This window comes from Erinaceus europaeus, chromosome 17 (genome assembly GCF_950295315.1).
Source record: "Erinaceus europaeus chromosome 17, mEriEur2.1, whole genome shotgun sequence".
Taxonomy (NCBI): domain Eukaryota; kingdom Metazoa; phylum Chordata; class Mammalia; order Eulipotyphla; family Erinaceidae; genus Erinaceus; species Erinaceus europaeus.
Window position 1 is genome coordinate 74970302 of NC_080178.1, and position 21139 is coordinate 74991440.

General features: G+C 41.0%; 1 long non-coding RNA gene across 1 annotated transcript in view; it reads left to right on the forward strand.

Moving 5' to 3' along the window:
* The window catches only part of LOC132533907 (uncharacterized), a 49380-nt gene extending 30957 nt beyond the window's left edge, over window positions 1-18423 (forward strand). Inside the window, exon 3 of the long non-coding RNA XR_009545669.1 lies at window positions 18346-18423. This is a non-coding gene — a long non-coding RNA (uncharacterized LOC132533907). The remainder of the gene's footprint in view (window positions 1-18345) is intronic.
* The last annotated feature ends 2716 nt before the right edge of the window (window positions 18424-21139 follow it).

The following is a 21139-nucleotide window of genomic DNA, read 5'->3' on the forward strand; positions in this document are numbered from 1 at the left end:
GGATGCAGGTGTCTCTCTGTCTCTTTCCCTCTCTATCTCTCCCTCCCCTCCCAATTTCTGTCTCTATTCCATAATAAATAAATAAATAGTTATATATATATAGAAGGAATCCAGTTGTGCAAAATCACCCACTAACTAAGCTTTTCTCTGGAAGTTGCGATCCTTCAACTTCAGTATCCCAGAATAATTATTGTGCCAGTAATGACTGTGTCAATGTAGTGGGGAACTCGGTTTTCATGCACACTATCCCTCCATCTCCCTCTCAGTTGAGCTGCTTTTTGTGTGTGGTGTGATTTAGAAATACAGCTTTATTCTTTTGCATGTTGATTTTCTTATTTTCTTTTTATACCAGAGCACTGCTCAGCTCTGGCTTAAACTTTGGAGCTTTAGGCATGAAAATCTTTTGCAGAACCATTATGGTACATATTGATGTTCATCTTTCCAGTAAGATTTGCTGGACACACACACTGTTAATTCCCCAATTGCCTTCACATCCTTGTTGAAATCTGGTTGACCATAAACCCAAGGGCATGCTTGTTTTTTATTCCATTATCATACATGATTGACTACTGTAGCTTTTCACTTAGTGTACAAATTAAGAAATATTCTGCTCCTAACTGTTCAGTTTTTCTTTCTTCCTTCCTTCCTTTCTTTCTTTCTTTCTTTCTTTCTTTCTTTCTTTCTTTCTTTCTTTCTTTCTTTCTTTCTCTCTTTCTTTCTTCTTCCTCCCTCTCTCCCTGTCTTTCTCCCTCCCTACCTTTCTTTCTGTCTTTCGAGGGGGGGAAGATAGAGGGGGGAGAGAAAGACAGATACTTACAGACTTGCTTCACTGCCCATGAAACTACCCCCGTGCAGGTGGGGAGCCAGGGCTCAAACCGGGATCTTTGCACCATGGGCTTTTAGCCTACTGCGCTACCGCTCTACCCTTCCTTCCTTCCTTCCTTCCTTCCTTCCTTCCTTCCTTCCTTCCTTCCTTCCTCCCTCCCTCCCCCCCTCTGTCTCTCTCTTTCTTTCTTTCACATTCTAGTGTATAAACTTAGGGAGGTAGGGTGACATTTGTTCTTTGTCACACACAGTAACTGTTCAGTTCCTATTTTTTCAATGAGTAAACAATGAAGGAATGCACATAACTATCTTGAAATAACTAGTGCTCCTCCACTGATGCTGAAGATGTGCACATGAACCATGAATATTCTAAATATTTGTTGTTTTGCAAGGTGGGGGGCACTACAGTGTAGCGTGATTGTCGGTGTGCCACCTCCCAGAGCACTAGTGCAGGATGATTGTCAGTATCTACCACAGGTAGTCAGAGCAGGACTAAAGTCAAGGATAATCTCCTTATCATCGGATAGACAGGTATTGAAACAAACAGTAACATTCAGTGCTGAACAGATGAGGGAATCAGACATTCTTGTATGTTGTTAATGGGAGAGGAAGTTGCTACAACTCTTTTGAAGGTAATCAGATAATATTTATTAAATCACTAACACACTTTTTTTTCTTTTTAGTATTTCTTTTTGTTTTATTTATTTATTTTGTATAAAGAGAAATTGAGAGTGGAGGGAGAGAGAGAGAGAAAGAGAGAAACCTGCAGCACTGTTTCACCACTCTTGAAGCTTCCTCCCTGCAAGTTGGGACCACAGTCTTGAACTGGTGTCCTTACCATGGTAATATGTGCGCTCTGCTAGATGCGCCACTGCCCAGCCCCCTGCACATTTTTTGTTTTGTTTTTAACCCCAACAGCTCACTTGTGGACATAAAAATACAACATCAAGAAGAATAAAAGCTATTTATTGTGGGTGGGGGTAGATAGCATAATGGTTATACAAAGAGACTCTCATGCCTGAGTCTCAGTAGTCTCAGGTTCAGTTCCACACCACCATAAGCCAGAGTTGACCAGTGCTCTAGTAAAACAAAACAAATTTTAAAAAGCTATTTATTGAAATATTTTCACAGCAGTAAAGTTGCAAATAATTTATATGTCCATTAATAGGGGTAGAGTTGTAAGTAATGGTATGCAAATTATAATACATGACACTATTGTTAATGCTTGCTTTTATTTTTAATGATTTAACACTGGTTTACAATATTATAAAATTTTGGGGATATATTTTAACACCAATAGAGATACAGTTCATATGTAATATATCTATCTATGTATATTGCCATTCACTACATCAAAACTAAAATTTGTGTCACACCAACTGGAACCCTCTACCTAAACTTCCCTTTCCACATTCTGCCACCTCTTCCTCTGATAACCACCTTTTTATAGAATCTAAGTCAGTTTGGCTACTGTTTTTTTTTCTTTATTTATGTTTTGCAAGTTTGTTTTGGTTTTCTATAGTACATATGTCAGTAAAATCACCTGGTATTGTTTCTGCTTCTTTACTTATCTCACTTAGCATAATCACCTCCAGTTCCGTCTATCTGATCTTTTTTATTTTATTTTATTATATATCTATTTATCCTCTTTTTGTTGCCCTTGTTATTTTATTGTTGTAGTTATTATTGATGTCGTCGTTGTTGGATAGGACAGAGAGAAAAGGAGAGAGGAGGGGAAGACAGAGAGGGGAAGAGAAAGACACCTGCAAACCTGCTTCATCGCTTGTGAAGCAACCCTCCTACAGGAGGGGAGCTGGGGGCTCGAACCAGGATCCTTATGCTGGTCCTTGCACTTTGCACCACCTGCACTTAACCTGCTGCGCTACCACCTGACTCCCATTTTATTTATTTATTTTTTATTGCCACCAGGGTTATTGCTGGGGTTCAGTGCTGGCACTATGAATCCACTGTTCTGGGTGGCCACCCCCCCTTTTTATTTTCCTAAAAGTTTTTAATTAGGACAGAGAGAAATTGAGAGAGGGTGGAGAGAGAAAGAGACATCTGCAGCCCTGCTTCACTGCTCATGAAGCATTCTCCCTGCAGCTGGGGAGCGGGAACTCAAACCCGGGTCCTTGCATGTCATAATATGTGTGCTTAACTGGCTGCACCTTTGCCTGGCCCCCATCCACTTGACCTTTGTGCATTGTAACATGTACACGCAAGCTATTGTGCCACCATTTGACCTTTAATGAGACTATGTCATCTTTTCTTCTTGGTCAAATAATATATATATATATATATATATATATATTCCCTCATTAGTCATTTACAGACTGTAAGATAATAGAGGTATAATTTCACATCATTCCCACCACCAGAGTTCTATTTCCTCATCCCCCTTCAGTGGAAACTGCAGTAGTTCTCCCAAGGTCATGGATATGGATTGACTCTATATCTAAATCTATCTACCTATTTAAATCTATCTATCTATACTTTTTGTGTTCTATCACTTCTTTATCTAGTCATCTGTTGATGGGCATTTTGGTTGACTCCATATTTTGATTGTTGTGAACAGTGTAGCTGTGAATATTGGGGTGAATATATCTTTTTGAATTAGTGGTTCATATATATATATATATGCCTCCAGGGTTATTGTTGGGGCTTGGTGCCTGCACCACAAATCCACTGCTCCTGGAGACTATTTTTTGCATTTTGTTGCCCTTGATTCCCTTGTAGTTGTTATAGTTGTTGTTGTTGGATACACCAGAGAGAAATGGATAGAGGAGGGGAAGAGGGGGAGAGAAAGATAGACACCTGCAGACCTGCTGCAGCACTTGCAAAGTGACCCCTCTGCAGGTGGGGAGCTGGGGCCTCAAACCAGGATCCTTATGCCAATCCTTGCACTTTGCGCCATATGCGCTTAACCCACTGTGCTACGGCCCAGCCCTCTGTATACTTTTTTTTTTAAACTTATGCTGAGGCTTGATATTGCTGGATTATAAGGCATCTCCATTTTTATTTTATTTTATTTTCCACCATGGTTATCTCTGGGGCTCTGTGCCTGCATGATTACTCCTGCTACTGGTGAACTTTTTTTTTTTTTTTTTTTATAAAAAACGATAGAGGGTGAGAGATGGAGAGAAGTAGAGAAAAGGAAAATAAGGAAGAGAGGAGGGATCTGGGGAGACAGTATAATGGTTATGCAAAAATATTTGATGCTTGAAGCTCTGAGGTCCCAGGTTCAGTCCTTAGTACCACCATTAGCCAGAGGTGAGAAGTCAAGTCTTCCTTGCAATTGGACATGTATCATTGAAGATGCCTATAAAACTTAGATGAAGAAGGGTTCTGCCAACATTTTCTTCTAAGTATTTGATAGTTTTTGGTATAACATTCAAGTCCTTGATCCATTTGGAGTTTACTTTTGAGTGTGGTGAAATGTAGTGGTTCAGTTTCATTCTCCTGCACATTTCAACCCAGTTTTCCCAACACCATTCTTTGAAAGGACTCTCCTCTCACACTGTAATGTGTGCTGCACCACCATCTTTTAAAATTGCAGAGCAGTACTTCATAGAGTAAGGAGATGGTTTTATTTTCTCAACAGTAAATGTATAGTAAGTAAGGCCTGGTGAGACAGCATAATGATTATATATTAAAAAAAACAAAACCCTTTTATGCTTGAGGCACCAGAGGTCCCAGGTTCAATTTCCAGCACCACTATAATCCAGAACTGAATAGTGCTCTGGTAAAAAAAAAATTATGGAAGTCCTTAGAAGGTAGACATTACCATAATACAGAGTTAGCAATAAATATGATAAGAGCACTATAAACTTGACAATTTGGAGGAAAAAAGTTTGTAATTTTGAATAATTTGTAAATTACTTAGAAAACTGATTTATTTTATTATACTATTTGGTGGACAGAAGAGAAAGCTCAACTGCTAGAGCCCAGGAATTTCATGCCTGAAGTTCCTGATTTAATTTCTGATACTTCATGTACTGGAATGAAACTGAACTAAAGAAAGAAAAAAGAAGAAGGAGGAGGAGGAGAAGAAGGGGAAGAAGAAGAAGAAGAGGAAGAGGAAGAGGAAGAAGGGGAAGGGGAAGGAGAAGGAGGAGAAGGAGAACAACAACCATGGTATCTGGATTCCATAAGCTTCTGACTCTCCCATGTTTCTCATCTGAAATAAATAAAACTAGTTTGAAAAAATTGTACAGTGGGCTCTTGCTTAGGAGAGACGTATATACACATTGTCAACAGTAATATAGCCCTAAGACAACCTGCTGCTCTAGGTCAGGGTGGGCAAGGATTATATATAGCTGGACAACTGTATATGGACTTCACAATCATTTGGTCTGGCCCTGCAAGTCAACCACAGGTTGGGACTCAAAATTCAATAAACCTAGGAGCTTTATCATAGCAAACTATGTGTTAGTCTTTAAGTTGATAATTTTGTATGGCCTGAGAATGGTGTTTTAAATATCCACATGACCCTTGGCTGGAAAAAGATTCCCCACTGCTGCTTTAAGTAATTGTATTTTGTGTGTGTTCTTAGTTTTATGACTCTGGCTTACTTTTTCATTCATTAATTCATCCATTCATTCATTCATTCATTCATTCATTCATATATTACACACAGCGCCAAAGCTATCTTTGTTGCCCTATCCCTCCCCTTGGTGAGCTGGGGCTCAAACCTAGAGCACACACCTGGTAATGCAAGCACCCTACCTGTCCAGATCTCTAGGTTATCATTACTTTCTGGAAAATTTCAGTCTTACTTACTCCTTATGCTTTCAGGTTTTATTTGCCTTTTATGAAATTTGAATGCATTTCAGTGCATCTCTTGGAATGACTTGAGATGATTGTGAACTATATGCTTACAGAATCCAGACACCTTGATTCTTTTTCTTAAGATTTTTAAATATATGTATTTATTTATTTTCCCTTTTGTTGCTCTTGTTGTTTATCGTTGTAGTTATTATTGTTGTTGTTGTTGTCATCGTTGTTAGATAGGACATAGAAATGGAGAGGGGGGAAGACAGGGGGGAAGAGAAAGATAGACACCTGCAGACCTGCTTCACTGCCTGTGAAGTGACCCCCCCTGCAGATGGGGAGCCAGAACTCGAACGGGATCCTTACGCCTGTCCTTGTGCTTCATGTCACATGTGCTTAACCTGCTGCACTACCGCCTGACTCCCAAAGATTTTATTCATTTATTCATGAGAAACATAGGAGAAGAGAGAGAAAGAATCAGATAACACTTTGGTACATGTGCTGCCCCGGGGATTGAACTCACGACCGGCAGTGCTGCAGGTATCTCTCTATCTCTCTTCCTCTTATTCTCCTCTTCCCGTTTCAGTTTCTCTCTGTCTCTATCAAATAATAATAAAAAAATATATATGAAAAAGAAAAAAACAGAGGTTATATACTCTTCCAAATATAGGCACATTCATGAGAGAAAGTAGAAAGTTCATAGTTCATCCTAAATGATTGAAAAGAAATAGTATTTTAAGTAATTATATAGAAGCAATTTGTGAATGAGACATATATTAAAAAGAACAAGTTGACAAAAAATGTTACAGTGATGGGGGTTGGGCAGTAGTGCAGTGGCTTAAACGCACGTGGTGCGAAGCAAGGACTAGCATAAGGATCCCGGTTCAAGCCCTCGCTGCCCACCTGCAGGGTGGTGGCTTCAAGAGTGGTGAAGCAGGTCTGCAGGTATCACTCTTTCTCTCCCCCTCTGTCTTCCCCTCTCCATTTCTCTCTCTTCTATCCAACAATGATTACATCAACAACAATAATAACTACAACAATAAAACAAGGGCAACAAAAGGGAAAATAAATAATGAAAATTTTTACAGTGACTCAAATAAAAGTATGACCCCAAAAGGCTAATTAATTAAGTAATTAATTAATTTTTATATGAGCAGGCAGGATATAGGAGATAGCTCACTGGGCAGGGCTCCAACTGCCAAACTCAGGAGCCAGGTTTGAACCTCAGTACCACGTGGGAGTGTCAATGAGACAAGCTTTGTTGCTGTGGTATCTTTCCGCTTTCTCTTTCACCTTATTATTATTATTTGAAAAGGAAAAAGAAACAAAACAGTTAAGCCAGGAGCAGTGGAATCATGTATCATGAGGCCTTGCACCAAAGAATAAAATAAAAGGAGCAAACACCATACATATTCTCTCAGATTAGATAAATAATGGTTTCTGTTCTAGGGAAGGTGGGTTGACACTGTTTTTTTTTTTTTTTTTTTAGAATTTATTTATTTATTCATGAGAAAGACAGGTGGAGAGAAAGAACCAGACATCACTCTGGTACATGTGCTGCTGGGGGATTGAACTCATGACCTCATGGTTGAGAATTTAGTGCTTTATCCACTGCACCACCTCCCGAACCACGACACTGTTTTGTTTTCATATGCCCATGTTTGGAGAAAAAAAAATCACAAACTTGCGGGAATTCCGGAACAAAACATTAGGGAAGTTAAATAATTATGTTACGCCCAGAAGTTTGAGTCCTGATCTCACACAAAGAAGACCAGAATCACATGCAGTGGCAAGAGCCTTTATTAGCAAGCTTAAGCTTGGGCCACCGACACCCTTCTACGCAAGAGGAGAGGGGAGAGTCTGCGACCCCAATTATTTTTCATACCACCTTTTTATAGTTATCATAGGGTGGGTACAGGTGGAAATATTTACACGGAACAAGGAACAGTTAGTTTTGGGTTAACGGCTGTTCTCAGTATTTGGGGCTTTTCTCTAACCTCTACATCCCCCACCCCTTGTCTTTTGTAACCTCTGGGGCCCAGTCTTGGGCCAATCTCTGTTTCTGACTACTGTCCCGGTATCCAGGTGAGGTTCAGTGGGGTGTGAGGAGCAGTAGTAGTAGGAACAAAGATTAGAGTCACCAGGAGAGAAAGTCTGCAGTTACGAGCAGAGCAACCGGAGCTTGAGCAGGTGTTTGCGGACAGTCGCCATCTGGTCTTGAACTCTGTCTGCCTCCCGGCCCGTGGGAGTGGTGGATCCACGGGCTGATACCTTCCACCTTCAGGGCCGTGGGGGTGGCTAAGATGATGGTATAAGGTCCTTTCCACTGGGGCTCAAGGTCCTTTCCACTGGGGCTCAAGCATCTCTTTTTGGTGGTGTCTCACCAGGACTGAGTTTCCGGGCTGGAAGGGATGAAGGTCTAGAGGGGGTGCAGCTTCATATATTGCTCTTCTTCTTCTAGCGTTTGCCCTTCTTCTGTAGCCAGTCAACAGCGTCAGGTTGAGCCTGATGTAAAGTTTCGAGACCTCCTTTGAATCTGGAGAGGTGGCAGTCGTTGACTATGTGGGTCATAGTCTTTCTGGAGCCGCAGGGGCAGTTCGGGTCGTCTCTGGCTCCCCAGCGATGGAACATAGCGGCGCACCGGCCATGGCCTGTTTGATAGTGATTGAGGAGGGCCCAATCATAACGTGCTAGGTCAAAGCCGGGTTGACGCTTGCAGGGGTCTGTGATGAGGTGTTTGTTCTTTACCTCAGCTGACTGCCAACTCTGTTTCCAAGAGTCTGGAACAGAGAAGTTCAGTGTAGGCGTAGGGGACCAGATTGGATGACGAGACGTCAAGCGTTGGACAGGGTGGGCGAAGATATCCGCGTATGTTGGCAAGTCCAGTCGAGCGTAGATGTGGGAAATGAACTTAGATGATGCCACATATATTGCTCTCAGTCTTGGCCACACCCGATTTTGGGCTCGAACTATAGTCTGTAAAGAGGCAAGTAGGTACCGATCATCAGTATCAGCGAGCAAGTCTGATTTCAAAGCTGGGATCATGGGAGAGGGACAAAAGTTTGCAAAAGTTCAGCCATTTTCCTTCGCCCCAGGTGGGTGGTTCTGTGTATCTGCTGTAACAGGTGTTTGGCCACGGCTTGGGGTAAGATGAGTTTGCCATCAGCGGTTACCCACCAGTTGCTGCGCTGTCGGCGAGAGGTAACTTTTTTTTAATCTGGAGCTCATTATCTGGTGTATATTCTGGCTTATCAGGCAGGGTGGGCTTTCCAGGGTCCAGCAGATAAAGATCCAATTCCTCACTTCTTTTTAATGTGACTTGTCTGGCTGTGATATCTGCCAGGCGGTTGCCCTGTGCCACAGGGCTTTCTCCCTTTTGGTGCTCAGGGCAGTGTATTATGGCCACCTCTTCTGGCATCCAGATAGCCTCTAACAGGTCTAGTATTTCTTGTTGGTTTTTGATAGCTTTACCTTCAGCTGTTAGCAGCCCCCTTTCTCGATATATAGCCCTGTAGATGTGGGCTGTGGCAAAGGCATAGCGGCTATCGGTGTAGATGTTAAGTCTTTTCCCTTTTCCCAGGTTCAGGGCTTTTGTGAGGGCAATTAATTCAGCTTTTTGGGCCGAAGTCCCAGTAGGCAGAGCAGCTGCACACATAGCTTCGTGTTCAGTAGTTACCACAGCCCCAGCATACCTTACCCCATCTCTGATGAAGCTGCTCCCATCAGTATACCAGTTCACTTCTGCTCCTTTTATAGGCTGATCCTTTAGGTCTTTCTGGAGGCTAGATGTGTAGCTCAGAATCTTGGAGCAATCATGTAAGGGAGTGTCTAATTCGGGGTCAGGGAGCAAGGCAGCTGGGGTTTCTGTCTTTTCCTGCCACACACTACTAATCTTGGCCAAATTGGTGGGTCAGCGTGCACAGGTGGGGTTGGACAGTAGCACAGTGGGTTAAGCGCATGTAGAGCAAAGTGCAAGGAATGGCCTAAGGATCCCGGTTCAAGCCCCTGCTCCCCACCTGCAGGGGAGTCGCTTCATAGGCGGTGAAGCAGGTCTGCAGGTGTCTGTCTTTCTCACCCCCTTTCTGTCTTCCCCTCCTCTCTCCATTTCTCTCTGTTCTATCCTGCAACGACAGCATTATCAACAACAACAATAATAACTACAACAACAATAAAACAAGGGCAACAAAATGGAAAATAAAAATAATAAAAAGAAATTAAAAAAATAATATTTATACCTAGTCATTTAACATGTGTGTATTTATTGATATTAAAGGTAGATATTTGGTTTGGTGAGAACTTTGACTATATTATTCCTTTAAAGAGTTTTCCACTGCTGACAATTACAGTGTAATCTACTTCCTGCCATATACGAAGTCCTTATAATTTTTTTTCATCATCATGTTCAGAGAGAAAATGTATACTCATAAGAATTATAAAATTAAGTGTTCTAGTGGCTCCACAACTATTTCTTCAACACCAATGGATAAAATGTGTTTCTAGAATCACTGTTTTCATGTATTTCCTTACGTTTTATTGGGGGAGTTTGTGGTGTATACGTTGACACATGGGTACAGTTTCTCATTTTGTTGTGACAGGTGTCTGCAGAACACCCTTATCCCCAGAGTTAGGTCTTTTCCCACCATCAGGCTCAAGGATTCCAGGCCTTCTCCACTCTGTCCTTCCCTTCCCTATCTCTCCCTTTCCATCCTTTCCCAGTCCGAGTTTCACTTTGTGTTTTCCCTTTCAATCCTTGTAGAAACACTTTAAAAAAATAATGGGAGCAAAAACATTGGCATCTCAGTCGTAAACCTCAAGACATAAGCTGTTTCACATCAGTATTAATGAAAAAACTGAAGTAATTCTGCATATTTCTCCCTGATGTGTAGTATATTAGATCTGAGTTCTTTGGTTAGGGTATAGAAGTTTGTTGGTGACTTCGATAATCTTTAAATAGCTTAAGATGTCATAGATCAATATGTTTCCAGTTCAGAATAGTTTCTTTATTCCGTATGTTTAAGTGTCATGTTGCTAATGTAAATTTTAATGTTTATGTAAATAATCAACTCACATTTTAAAAACTTTTTAAATTGAATGAAGTCAAATAGATGAATTTATTTCAGACCTTATTATAATCTGTGAGATAATTGATGCTTCAGAGTAAAATACATTGAGTTTCAACAGTAAAATTCACAGAAATAATTGCCTATGGGTTATTGCATATTAATAAAATTTCAAGGACAAGTAATTATCTTCTGTTGCATTTTTCATGTTAAACAAAATTTTAATTTGAAAATGTAGACATTTTTAGATATTCGGGGATTTTTCCTGATTGTTTTTATTCAGCTTGTGGTAATTCAGGTACAGTTACATTTTGTACCTATTGCAATATTATACCTGCCTTCTTTTCTTCCTTCATAGATATCTTTCTCATTTTGACTAATAAAAAAATCAGGAACAAATTTAGAAAATAACTCATTCTGGAGAATAGAACACTGTATTTCAGTTATTCATTACAACGTATCTATTTACTGATGGATAATAACACAGAAGTAGCCAAAATTAGAATGTATCTAGTATCTGTGGTGGGCACCAAATATAGCCGTTGTGAGGTAGGCAGAAGATAAATGCTTATGAATAAGACTCACTATTAATACAGTTGATTTAAAAAGATTTCTTTAAAAAAAATAAATTTAAAGTTGATTTTTAGAAAATAAAATATCCTAGTGGTCCGGGAGATAACACAGTGGATAAGGCACTGGACTCTCAAGGAGAAAATAAAATATCCAGACTAATATTTAAAAGCTAAGCATTTCTGAGTGCCTAGCGTAGAACCTGGTTCGAGAAGTGACAGTATAAGATAGAGTTTAACATTAGTTGAATTCAGTCACTTTTTTTGTCATATAGGCCTATCACAGTGACATGAAACTTTTTAAGTATTCACTTAACATTTTCCAATATAGTACTAGCTAGATGCTGCTAGATACCACTAGAAAATACTCTTATTGCCCTCTAGGGTCACGTGGTTTTTAATTTTATCATCACATTTTCTCTTAACATTGATGCAATAGTTAATGTGCTTGATCTTTAATTGTGTAGACAGCTAACACCTGGCTTACGCAGACTAACACATTCACACCCATAAGTAAAACTTGGTAGGATGGATTGTCTAATGCCCAGATCTTACGCTGTAGTTACAGTGTTAAGAAGTCCTTGTTATTATGAATGTGCATTATGAGTATATTGTACACAGTCCTGGTATGCAAATGTGTAGCATTCAGAGAAGTGAAATAATTCTGTGTTATTATTATCTTTGTAAATTACATCTGAAGAGTTTTTGAGGACTTTATGATGGCAGTTTTCTATAGCCACAGTCATACAGTATGTGCAACACCAAGTGCTTTCTTTCACGATTAACAATAAGTGAGCCAATGAAAATGCTTTTTAAATATACACCCAACAAGCAGTTATCTGGCTCTTCCTTCTTGTTATCCACAAACCATCTTTTATCATCTTTTAAGACAGCATATGAAACAGCTTTATAAACATCTGTTTTTCATTGTTAATTGTCAGGAAAATGGGGGCTGTAAACGCTTCTTTGGAGTCCTCTTAATCCTATCAAGAAGGATAGTTGTAGATGTTTATCTTTTCTTCTTTAGATTATTTCTTTGTTGTCAAGAAATATACACATACTGTCTTCCTTTATTTTCTAAAAATTTCTTTTAGGGCTATAAAATTTTTATAGTCACTTTGAGAGCATTGTTTTATAGTAACTAATTGAAATTACTTTGACTCTATCATGTCCTTAAAAATGCATGATTAATATATACAAATGTAATGCACTTTTTCAAGTCATTTTCAGTAATGTTTTGGGCATATTCCACATCAAATATGCAGTGGTAGAAAATATAAGAAAAGATGCTTGTTAGTCAAAGAGCTTTGACTCAGAGCTCCAAATATCTTGTCATATTTTTTATTTAGGAAATATATGCTTTATTTATAGATTCCTTTTCTGTTACAATAATTGCATCATGAATGCCAATGGAATGTTTCTGTCAGTACAATAATAATATTTTTCTAATAATACATTATGTCTTCTAAGTGAGAAAGGTCTGTTACAATAATTATTTTAAAAATATTAAAGTACTACTATAGTTGTTTTGAATTTATAATGTAAAGGCAAGTACACCTATCTCTTGAGAATAGAGAACACTAAGAATTTAACAAGTAATATGTAACAACCAATATGTCTTACCTATGTGCAAATCTAAGTAATAAGAGTATGGACTACTAAGATAAATATTTGATTATTAATTAAAACTTTTTTTTAGATTTTACTCATTTAAAAAGATTTTATAATTTACTTAAATTACTGTCCTTTTGTGCAATTAGAATGTATTGTGCATTTTTTTTTAAAAATTGTACTTTATTAACTTTCTAAATTGGTATAAATTGGAAGCTCACTACTTGCTATTTTTATCTGCTTTTCAGTTTTTGCTTTTCAAACTTGGATTGAAGTGATGTAGAACTAGGCCTTATCACTGCATATAAAATTAATTGAAATGACATATTGTTGCAGTTTCCATGGCAACCATATCATGATGCTGATGCACTTAAAAATTTATAGACTATAATCTGAAATATGCTAATTCTAGTGAACATAGTTAACACTTATTTGCTTAATATTCAGTTTAGTACTAAACTTCATCAACTTTGAAAGTAGGTTGATAACACATTGTATACAATTAAAAGAGGTTTTTGTATTGAGCTCTTGAGCTTAAATATTTTCACCAGAAGCTTTAGATTCTGGGACTTGGTGTGAATAAGTGAAGCTTGTAATTTTTTATTGTCTTAAACAGGCATGAATTAACATAATGCTGATGATTGAGGTAAATTCTCAGTGTTATTGTTTTCCCTTCTGTTCTGTTTAAAGATTAAACAATCATTTTGTTTGTTAAAGACAAAATGATTAAACCTAACGCAAAACATCCTACTGAAAACTTAAAAATTTGACAAAATACAATGACTTATATGTTAACAGACATCCAGATACTTGGGATGCTGACTTGGTTTTTAGCTTTTGTTTTAGTTTAGGTGGATAATATACATTATATGTATGATTATAATGCATGTTACCAAGTTTGAGATTAATTTTCATAGGAATTACATGAAGAACTGATTTGAAGAAATGGTTGAAATTTCTTTTGAAACTGATTTAAACATGAAATTTTATTTAAAATTGACTTACAGCTATGGATTCTGTTTTAGAATATATCTTTTGATAAGGTGGAAAAATTTTTAGATATGTATATAGTTTAGTTAGTAAAAATATCTGAGATAATTCAAGTAATATATGCCAAATCAAATGTATTAGCGTCATATTTAATTATCTAATACACTTATATTGAAGAGAATACTCTGCTGACATATTTAGCAAAAATTTTTATTGTACAAATAAAATTTTAAGTAATATTTATTAATTATGAAAACACAATAGAGTCCATAGTCTGTAACACACTTTTATTTATTTGCTTTGCATATACAGACATTAAATAAATATCTAAACATGAATGAAACTGGAAAACAAGCTAAAGTCTTAATATCATAATATTAAACACACACATACACACACAAAGAAGTCCTATACTCAGAAATTTAAAAAATAGGTATCTGGCATTTGAAAGAAAGACTTTAGGTAACACATTTTAAAAATAGAGAATTTAGTCGTATTTACTTTTTTCTAGTATAGTGCTAAAATAATACATTAAGCATAACATTTCTGTAAGAAATTATAAAAAATTAAAGGTTAATAGCACCAGTACATCCTTGCTTTACTGCTTGATATTTATCAGTGAGCAGTTGTATAGCTTTCTCTTTCTGACCCTTTACTGTCACTTGCTGGGCACTGGAATGGCTCTCTATGTTTGTCAAATGCTTCTAGTGTGACTAAAATGTATGAAGACTGTAGTGGGGGTAGTCTCAATGAATTGTGAATCTCAGATTTGAGAAGAGGTGTTCCTTAGTAGTAACGATGAGCAAATGTAAGTGCTTCGACAAAATTACTTGATAATGGAAAAGTGGCCTGACAGAACAGAAAGATGATGTAGTGAGGGATAGTGTGAATTTTAGTGGATGAAGTTTTCTTCTGGATTTAGTTATTTTGTCATTATCATATCTCTCCTTTCTGTGTGTGTGTGTGTGTGTGTGTGTGTGTGTGATAGTCATGCTTACCTATGAAATTACCTAGATCACTTGTAGTTAGAAAAATAATAAAGATTTAATTTTTCATCTGGATCTTTTCATGGCATTAGTTTTGGCAGCCTTAAGCTATAAAAAAATTGTTACTTTAACAAATAATTTTTTTTAGGCAACAATTAAAAATTATTAGGTCCGGCATTTTCAAATAATTAAGTCTGATGTACTTGGGGGGGATTAGTAAAAACTGGTAATTTTTTTTGTTTCTTTGACATTCATTCATAGTAATTTTATTTAACTATATCTTGCCATCGGCATTTTATTTAAAATCAGGTACATATACTGTATTGAGACAAGTTTTCCCATGTTGTCAGCATTTTGATTTAAAGATCATGGAATTGGTGCCTCACTGCACATGTACCAGTGTTCTAGTTTCCTAGTCTTTGATTTGATTTTTCTTTAAATGATGTTTCTACCCTAGCATAGTTTCTGTCAGTTACATTAGGCTTCATGTGCAGATCGCTTCCATTTAAGAGAAGATGAACTGCCAGGACTATGTATGGTAAAAAACCAGATTCCTCTGAGAGAAGGCTCTGGGGGCATTGTGCAAATCTAATGTGCTTCCTTGAGGTCGGCCCACACCACTGTGACTAAGAAATGAGATGATTTGAGGGCTATTACATACTTAGGGTTTTCATAGTGGATTAGAATAGCATTACTTAGCACAGGTGTTTGTATAATTGGGATTCCCTGGGAAAATTGAGTACTGTATTCAATAACACTCGGCTTTCCACATGAGTGGAGGAGCAATCCTATGTTAATTTGCTAGGCTGTGGCATGAAGCAGGGAATGAGGCTTCTTTAGGGGCCTGTTGCTTCTCTCCTTTGAGTAGACATTTCCTGTTGTCCATAATCAGCACTAATGTACTGTCTTTCTACTTCAAACTCATTATTGAGCTTACAAAAATACTGCAAGGCTCCGGATGGAGTTAGTAAGGAATGATTTGTAGTTCCATGTAATACAGTTAAATGTTATGACATGGAATAGCTCCTTTTTCTTGAGATGAATAAAATTATTCTTCCTTTCCTTTTGTGAAGCATTCCATTTAAACAGTGTCTGTGCACGCAAGTGGCAGGAAAATGACCCACCCAGGCACAGTTTACAAAGGTTGAACTTGGACTGGCCTTGCAGCCATGCCCTTGGAGTCTATGAGAATTTATAACCACAAGTTATATCAGAATTCAGCTCGGGGTTCTGAAGCCTTGTATCTTTATAAAACAAGACGCCAACACAAGAAGAAAAAGGCCGGAAAAGGTTTCAATAGTGGTTGGGATGGGGAAGTTGAAAATTGCTGATATGGTTAACAATCTATTGATTTCCTGAATCCACTGTTAAGACAATTAGAAAGATGGATTTCCTAAGAAATGGGCGACTAAACAGCTACGTATTTTGCCCAAGCAACCAGAGAGGCTGGGTGGCCTGAGTGTCTCTCCAGCCGGCAGATGCCTTTCCCCTGCCCCCCAGCACCCCACTCCACTTCCCACTGGTGACCTAGGCAGTGGCCACACCCTGAGTCCCTTTGTCTTCTGACCCGAGGGTGGGGAGCAAGTGGGACTGGAGCCTCGGGAGCGCAGAGTTAGCGCTGAGCCCAAGGCACTGCCCAAGAGTTCAGTCTCTAGCCTGCACCCAGGGAATCTGTCCATGTCCCCTTTATCCCCAGCTCTGGCAGTGCTGAAGTTTGGACCCCGGAGCCAGCTACCTGCAGGCCAGGAGCTTTGTGCTCGGCTGGAGAGCGTGCCTTCGCCCTGCTCCCGGCCAGCGCCTTCCGCCGGCGCGCAGTCTTAGGCTTCACCTTCTCCGCGCAGAGCGCGCTGGGCGGGCGGCTTGGCGCGCAGCCGGCCCACTCGGTGCGCCCTCGCCTCGTCCCCAGCCCAGGTCCCCGGCCGTCCCGGTGCAGCCGGGCTCGGCTCCACGCCGCGGGCGGGCGCAGTCTTGCTCTCTACCTCAAGGTGGCGACTGAGGCACGTAAACAAAGCTCGGCTGGAGCGGGCGGTTGGCATCCTCTAGATGCATCCACGTATCCTCTTAGTTTTCCCGCTGTTCTCTAGAGGGCTGAATTGATAAAGGAACTTGAATCTAGATGAGGAGTTGGGCCAGTATGGCAGAATCAACCCCTTTCTCGCCCTTCCTCTCCCCCTCCCCCGCTCGCTTGGGAGCGTGGTCCAGCGCGGAGGCTGAGGGAGAGGGCGATGAAGTGGAAACTTTCCGTGGAACCCGTTTGGGACGCCAGGAGCCTCCCCGCATCACCTGAGCCCTTAGTGCTGGAGACCCCGCCGGGCTGGGGCTGCCAGACAGCAGTGCAGCCCGAGATGCCGCGGCCAGTGCGGAGCCGGCAGAGGGACAGAGTCTGGTCGCTGCTGCGGGTAGCAGCAGCTGTGCAATCGCCTTTCAGTGACACCCACAATTTATGAGTGCAGAGACCTAGAGAAATAAAGCCCTGAGTTTTTGCGGCTCCCTTTCCTGGGGTGCGTGCGGGCTGAAACGAGTGGGAGGGATCTTTGGGGCTGGGGAGGGGGAAGAGGGATACACAGAGCGAAAGAATAAACGTGTGACAATCACAGTCTTACCTCCGGGACGAAAGGACACGGTTCCTAGAACTGAGATTTCCATAGCCAGTCTGCATTCCAGCTGTTTCTCCCGTAGGCTCTTTGCTGTCTAACACAGCCTTCTGACTAACTTGGACGCGGCTTGTGCTGCCCCCTCCCTCCCTCCCTTTTTTCCTTTCCAGACATTCCCTAAACTCAATCCAGGGCAAATCCAGAAGTCGGTACAGTACAGAGCTTCCATTCAGTCCGGGGGGGGGGGGGGGAGAATCCCATTTACAGTTTCCCTTAGGCAGATGGAAGAAGTAGATGGTTACGGGACTTGGGATGGGGTGCATGGGGGTGGCGTGGGGTGCTGGTGGCTGTGAGGCTCGACTCCTCTCAGGTCTTGGTGCTTCAGGTAAGGTTCCCATTTCCAGCTGCCCTCACGCCAAGCTGGTGGCGGCTGAGAGTAGAGTCCAGGTCGATTCCCGCATGATTACAGGGGAGTGGAGGGTGGAGTGGGGGAGAGGTAGACGCTGGACAGTCTCCACTACCATATTATCTTGCTTCGTGTTTGTATCCACTCTGTGCTGATGCCTTTGAGAGACTTTTGAGCGGGGTAGTATGCCCTGGGCTCTCCCCGTCTGCCACCACCCCTTCAAAAAATATTTTAAGAGAAGTAAATTTCCTTCTAAAATAAGTTAAAACATCTTTCTCTGACTTTACATCTGATCTGTCAGAAAGATTAAATAAATGAAACTTTATTTGACCGGGGGAGTTTACCCAGAGACTCAATGCCATCCTGGATCTTTGGCCTTATTCTAATTCCATGGTGGTAATTACCCTTCGTTTCTTTAAGTGCAATAGATTTATTGCCTTAGAGACTATGCACAGTTTGATTGAATTATTCATTTTTTTCTTTGGTGTAGGCTGCATCTGGGGACTCTGATGTGACGTGTAGATTTTTTTTCAGGAACAAAGGGAATGTGGAAATGAAAGAGAGAGGGAGAGAGTGGCTGGCAGATGTAATGAGACGCGGTGAAGGTGTACGCAGACTGGCACTCCCACTCCTCCCTTCTGCTCTCACTGCAGCCCTGGGTAACTCGCAGGCTAACGCAAACAGCTTTTCTCCCGCAGCCTGCCCACTGTCACTGTAAGTACACCAGCCTTCTCTTATCAGCATGCAGATTCCAGCCACGCACTCCCCTAGCCTTGGCTTTGCCCCTCATACAGCAGAAGCACATTTAAAAATTAACTTTCCTAAGCCAGGAGAAGCATGCGTGTAAAACTTATTTTTGATTTATCTTTATTCTTCTTTGAAAAAAAAAGTTCATGCATTTTCACCACTTTCCCCCACCTCCTTTGTGGCAGTGCTACTGCTGCTGCTACTGTTGTTACGATGTCTTCTTCCCAACAGGACGAGGTACAGATTCAGATGAAATGTAATGATGTTCTCCTCCTTTTAAAGTTGAGGGATAATGCCTTGTCTTTTTGCAGAATGACGTCTTACAGAAGACAGAGCATTGCCCACATTTTTTTCATCTTCTTTTGCTATTGAAACAGGAGTTTCTACCTCTCAGAAGCAGGGTCCCAAGGGCACTGTTATTTGGGAGTTCAGGTTATTTGGTTACAACAAACTGAAATGAAGTGCGATGGGCTGCTGGAGTGTTGATATATTTGTTAACTTTTATTTTTTTTTATTTTTAAGGAAACCAATTGCTAGAACTTTTCACCATGCTGTAATTAAAGTTTCCAACTTCTTCCCTTTTGGCTTGTGAATCCTTTTACAAATTCTTCTCCATTTCAGTAAAAATTCTCATTCCTTGCATTTTGGAGCTAACAGCATTTACATCTGTCCTATTTATATAGTAGCTATTTAACCTTTCTTAATAGGAGACAGGTTGTGTAGACCTTAATTGTCCGAGTAGTGTAAGGAAAACTCTCAAGGGGAGAATTCGAGGTTTCCACAGTCGTTATGATTTTTGCGAGGATGCTTTAAATAATAGCTTCTGGAGCTGAATTCACTGCGTCGCCCTCCCCAAGTTCAAGGGGACCTCTTTCCAGGAACCCTGTGCACCTTTCCTTTGCTGGTTCGCGCCTCTTCTCTGGAGGTGCGAAGCCAAACTTAGCAAAGCTGAGTTGCCTTTGCTGGTTGCCGGGACTGCACAGGCTTCGACAGCTGTGGGCAGGTAAGTCATCCCGTATTTGCTCAGCCCTTGGTCCTTGCACCTTCACTTAGCTTCTGGGATTCGTGTGTGAGCGGACCGCCCAGAGACAGCAGCCTGAACCGCACAGAGCGCAGGCTTTGGCCACTGTGCTGGGTGTTCTTTGCGCTTCCCAGAAATTCCCGAGGCCGCAGGCCAGTGCAGACCAGGTGGAAAGCTGGGTACTTGAGTTCTCTGTGGAGCTCTCTGCCTTGCACTCTGTGCTGTACATCTGTACCTGAAGCTTCAAAGGAAACCCTTAGCGTGCACCCCCCCCCCCCCGCCCCCAGGGCCACGTGTCACTACTTGCATCGCCTGAAGTGTGGCACGGAGACCCCAAACTTTTCTGCTTTTCTGTAGGCATCGATTTTGTGACCGGCTCCGGGTCCACCTTGTCAGTCTATTTTGGTGTCAGTGTGTGAGGTAAAATCTAAAAAGGCTTCCCAAAGCTTCTTTCTGGCATGTTCTCCAAGGCCCAGGATTAGGGGCCTTGGATGCCTGAGATCCTAGTATTGCCGCCTTAGTTGCTGCCTCCCACCAGCAGCCTGCTTCTGGTCGGCAGGGTCAGTCTAATCTCCCAGACCTTAGAGCTAGGTGACATAAAGAGACGGGTGTGTTGGTACTCTTGGTACTTGAAAAGTCCAATTTGTCGCAGCAACTCTTGAGGAACCATTGGGTGCCTCAATGTTTCCGCCTGGGATTTCATCTCTAGGCAGCTAGTACCTAAGATTTCAGGCTTTGGGATTAACACTAGTCCTGTTTCACCCTGCTCTGACCCTGAAGGCATTTAGGATAGGCCATTCAATGTTGTCCTCTTCAGGCTGTGGGCCATCTTTGAAGGTCCCTGTGATTGAGTTTTAGTGCAGGTGAGGAAGAGCTCCAGTGTTAGGAACTGAGCACTGGGGCCAGGTTACATTTATTTTACTCAACTGAGACAAAATAAATAAAAAGCAAAGCCTGGAGGAGAGCTGGTCTCTCTCTAGGCTAGGAACACCAGTCTGGGCTGGTGCCTTGGACCTCCAAGGTCAAGGGGCACTCTGGTCTTTTCAGGCATCCAGGGCTTCAGGAACTGGCATGCAAAGTGAGGGCATTCTCTTCACCCACTCCTAGGCTCTGTGAAGGCTGATTTACCAGCCCTGAAAACTGTTAGAGGTGAAGGGAACACAGGATTTCTTGTTGGAGAGTAGCTTTTCTCTAAGCCAATAGTCCTTGAATCCCCAAGCTCCCAATCTTCAGGCATCATCATATCAGTCTTTCCTATAGTGATAGAAGAATCCATCTGCCCCATGAATTGCAGGTATTCAATCCACCGTTATTTCTGTCATTTCCCTTGTTTTTACTTGGGGTTTACAAGAAGCTCAACACAGAGTGTACTTTAAGGAGCCTATATGAGTGTCATCTCAACTTGCTCCTGTGCCTGCTTACTCTTCAAAGTTAGAGCAATAAAGATGAGGCTTTTACTCTTTCATCTCCTCTTTCTCTTTCCCTCCCTTTCTTTCTCTCTCCCTCCTTAAACTGGTAGTCAGAGATTGCCACAAGATTTCTGAAAACATCATTCCTCTC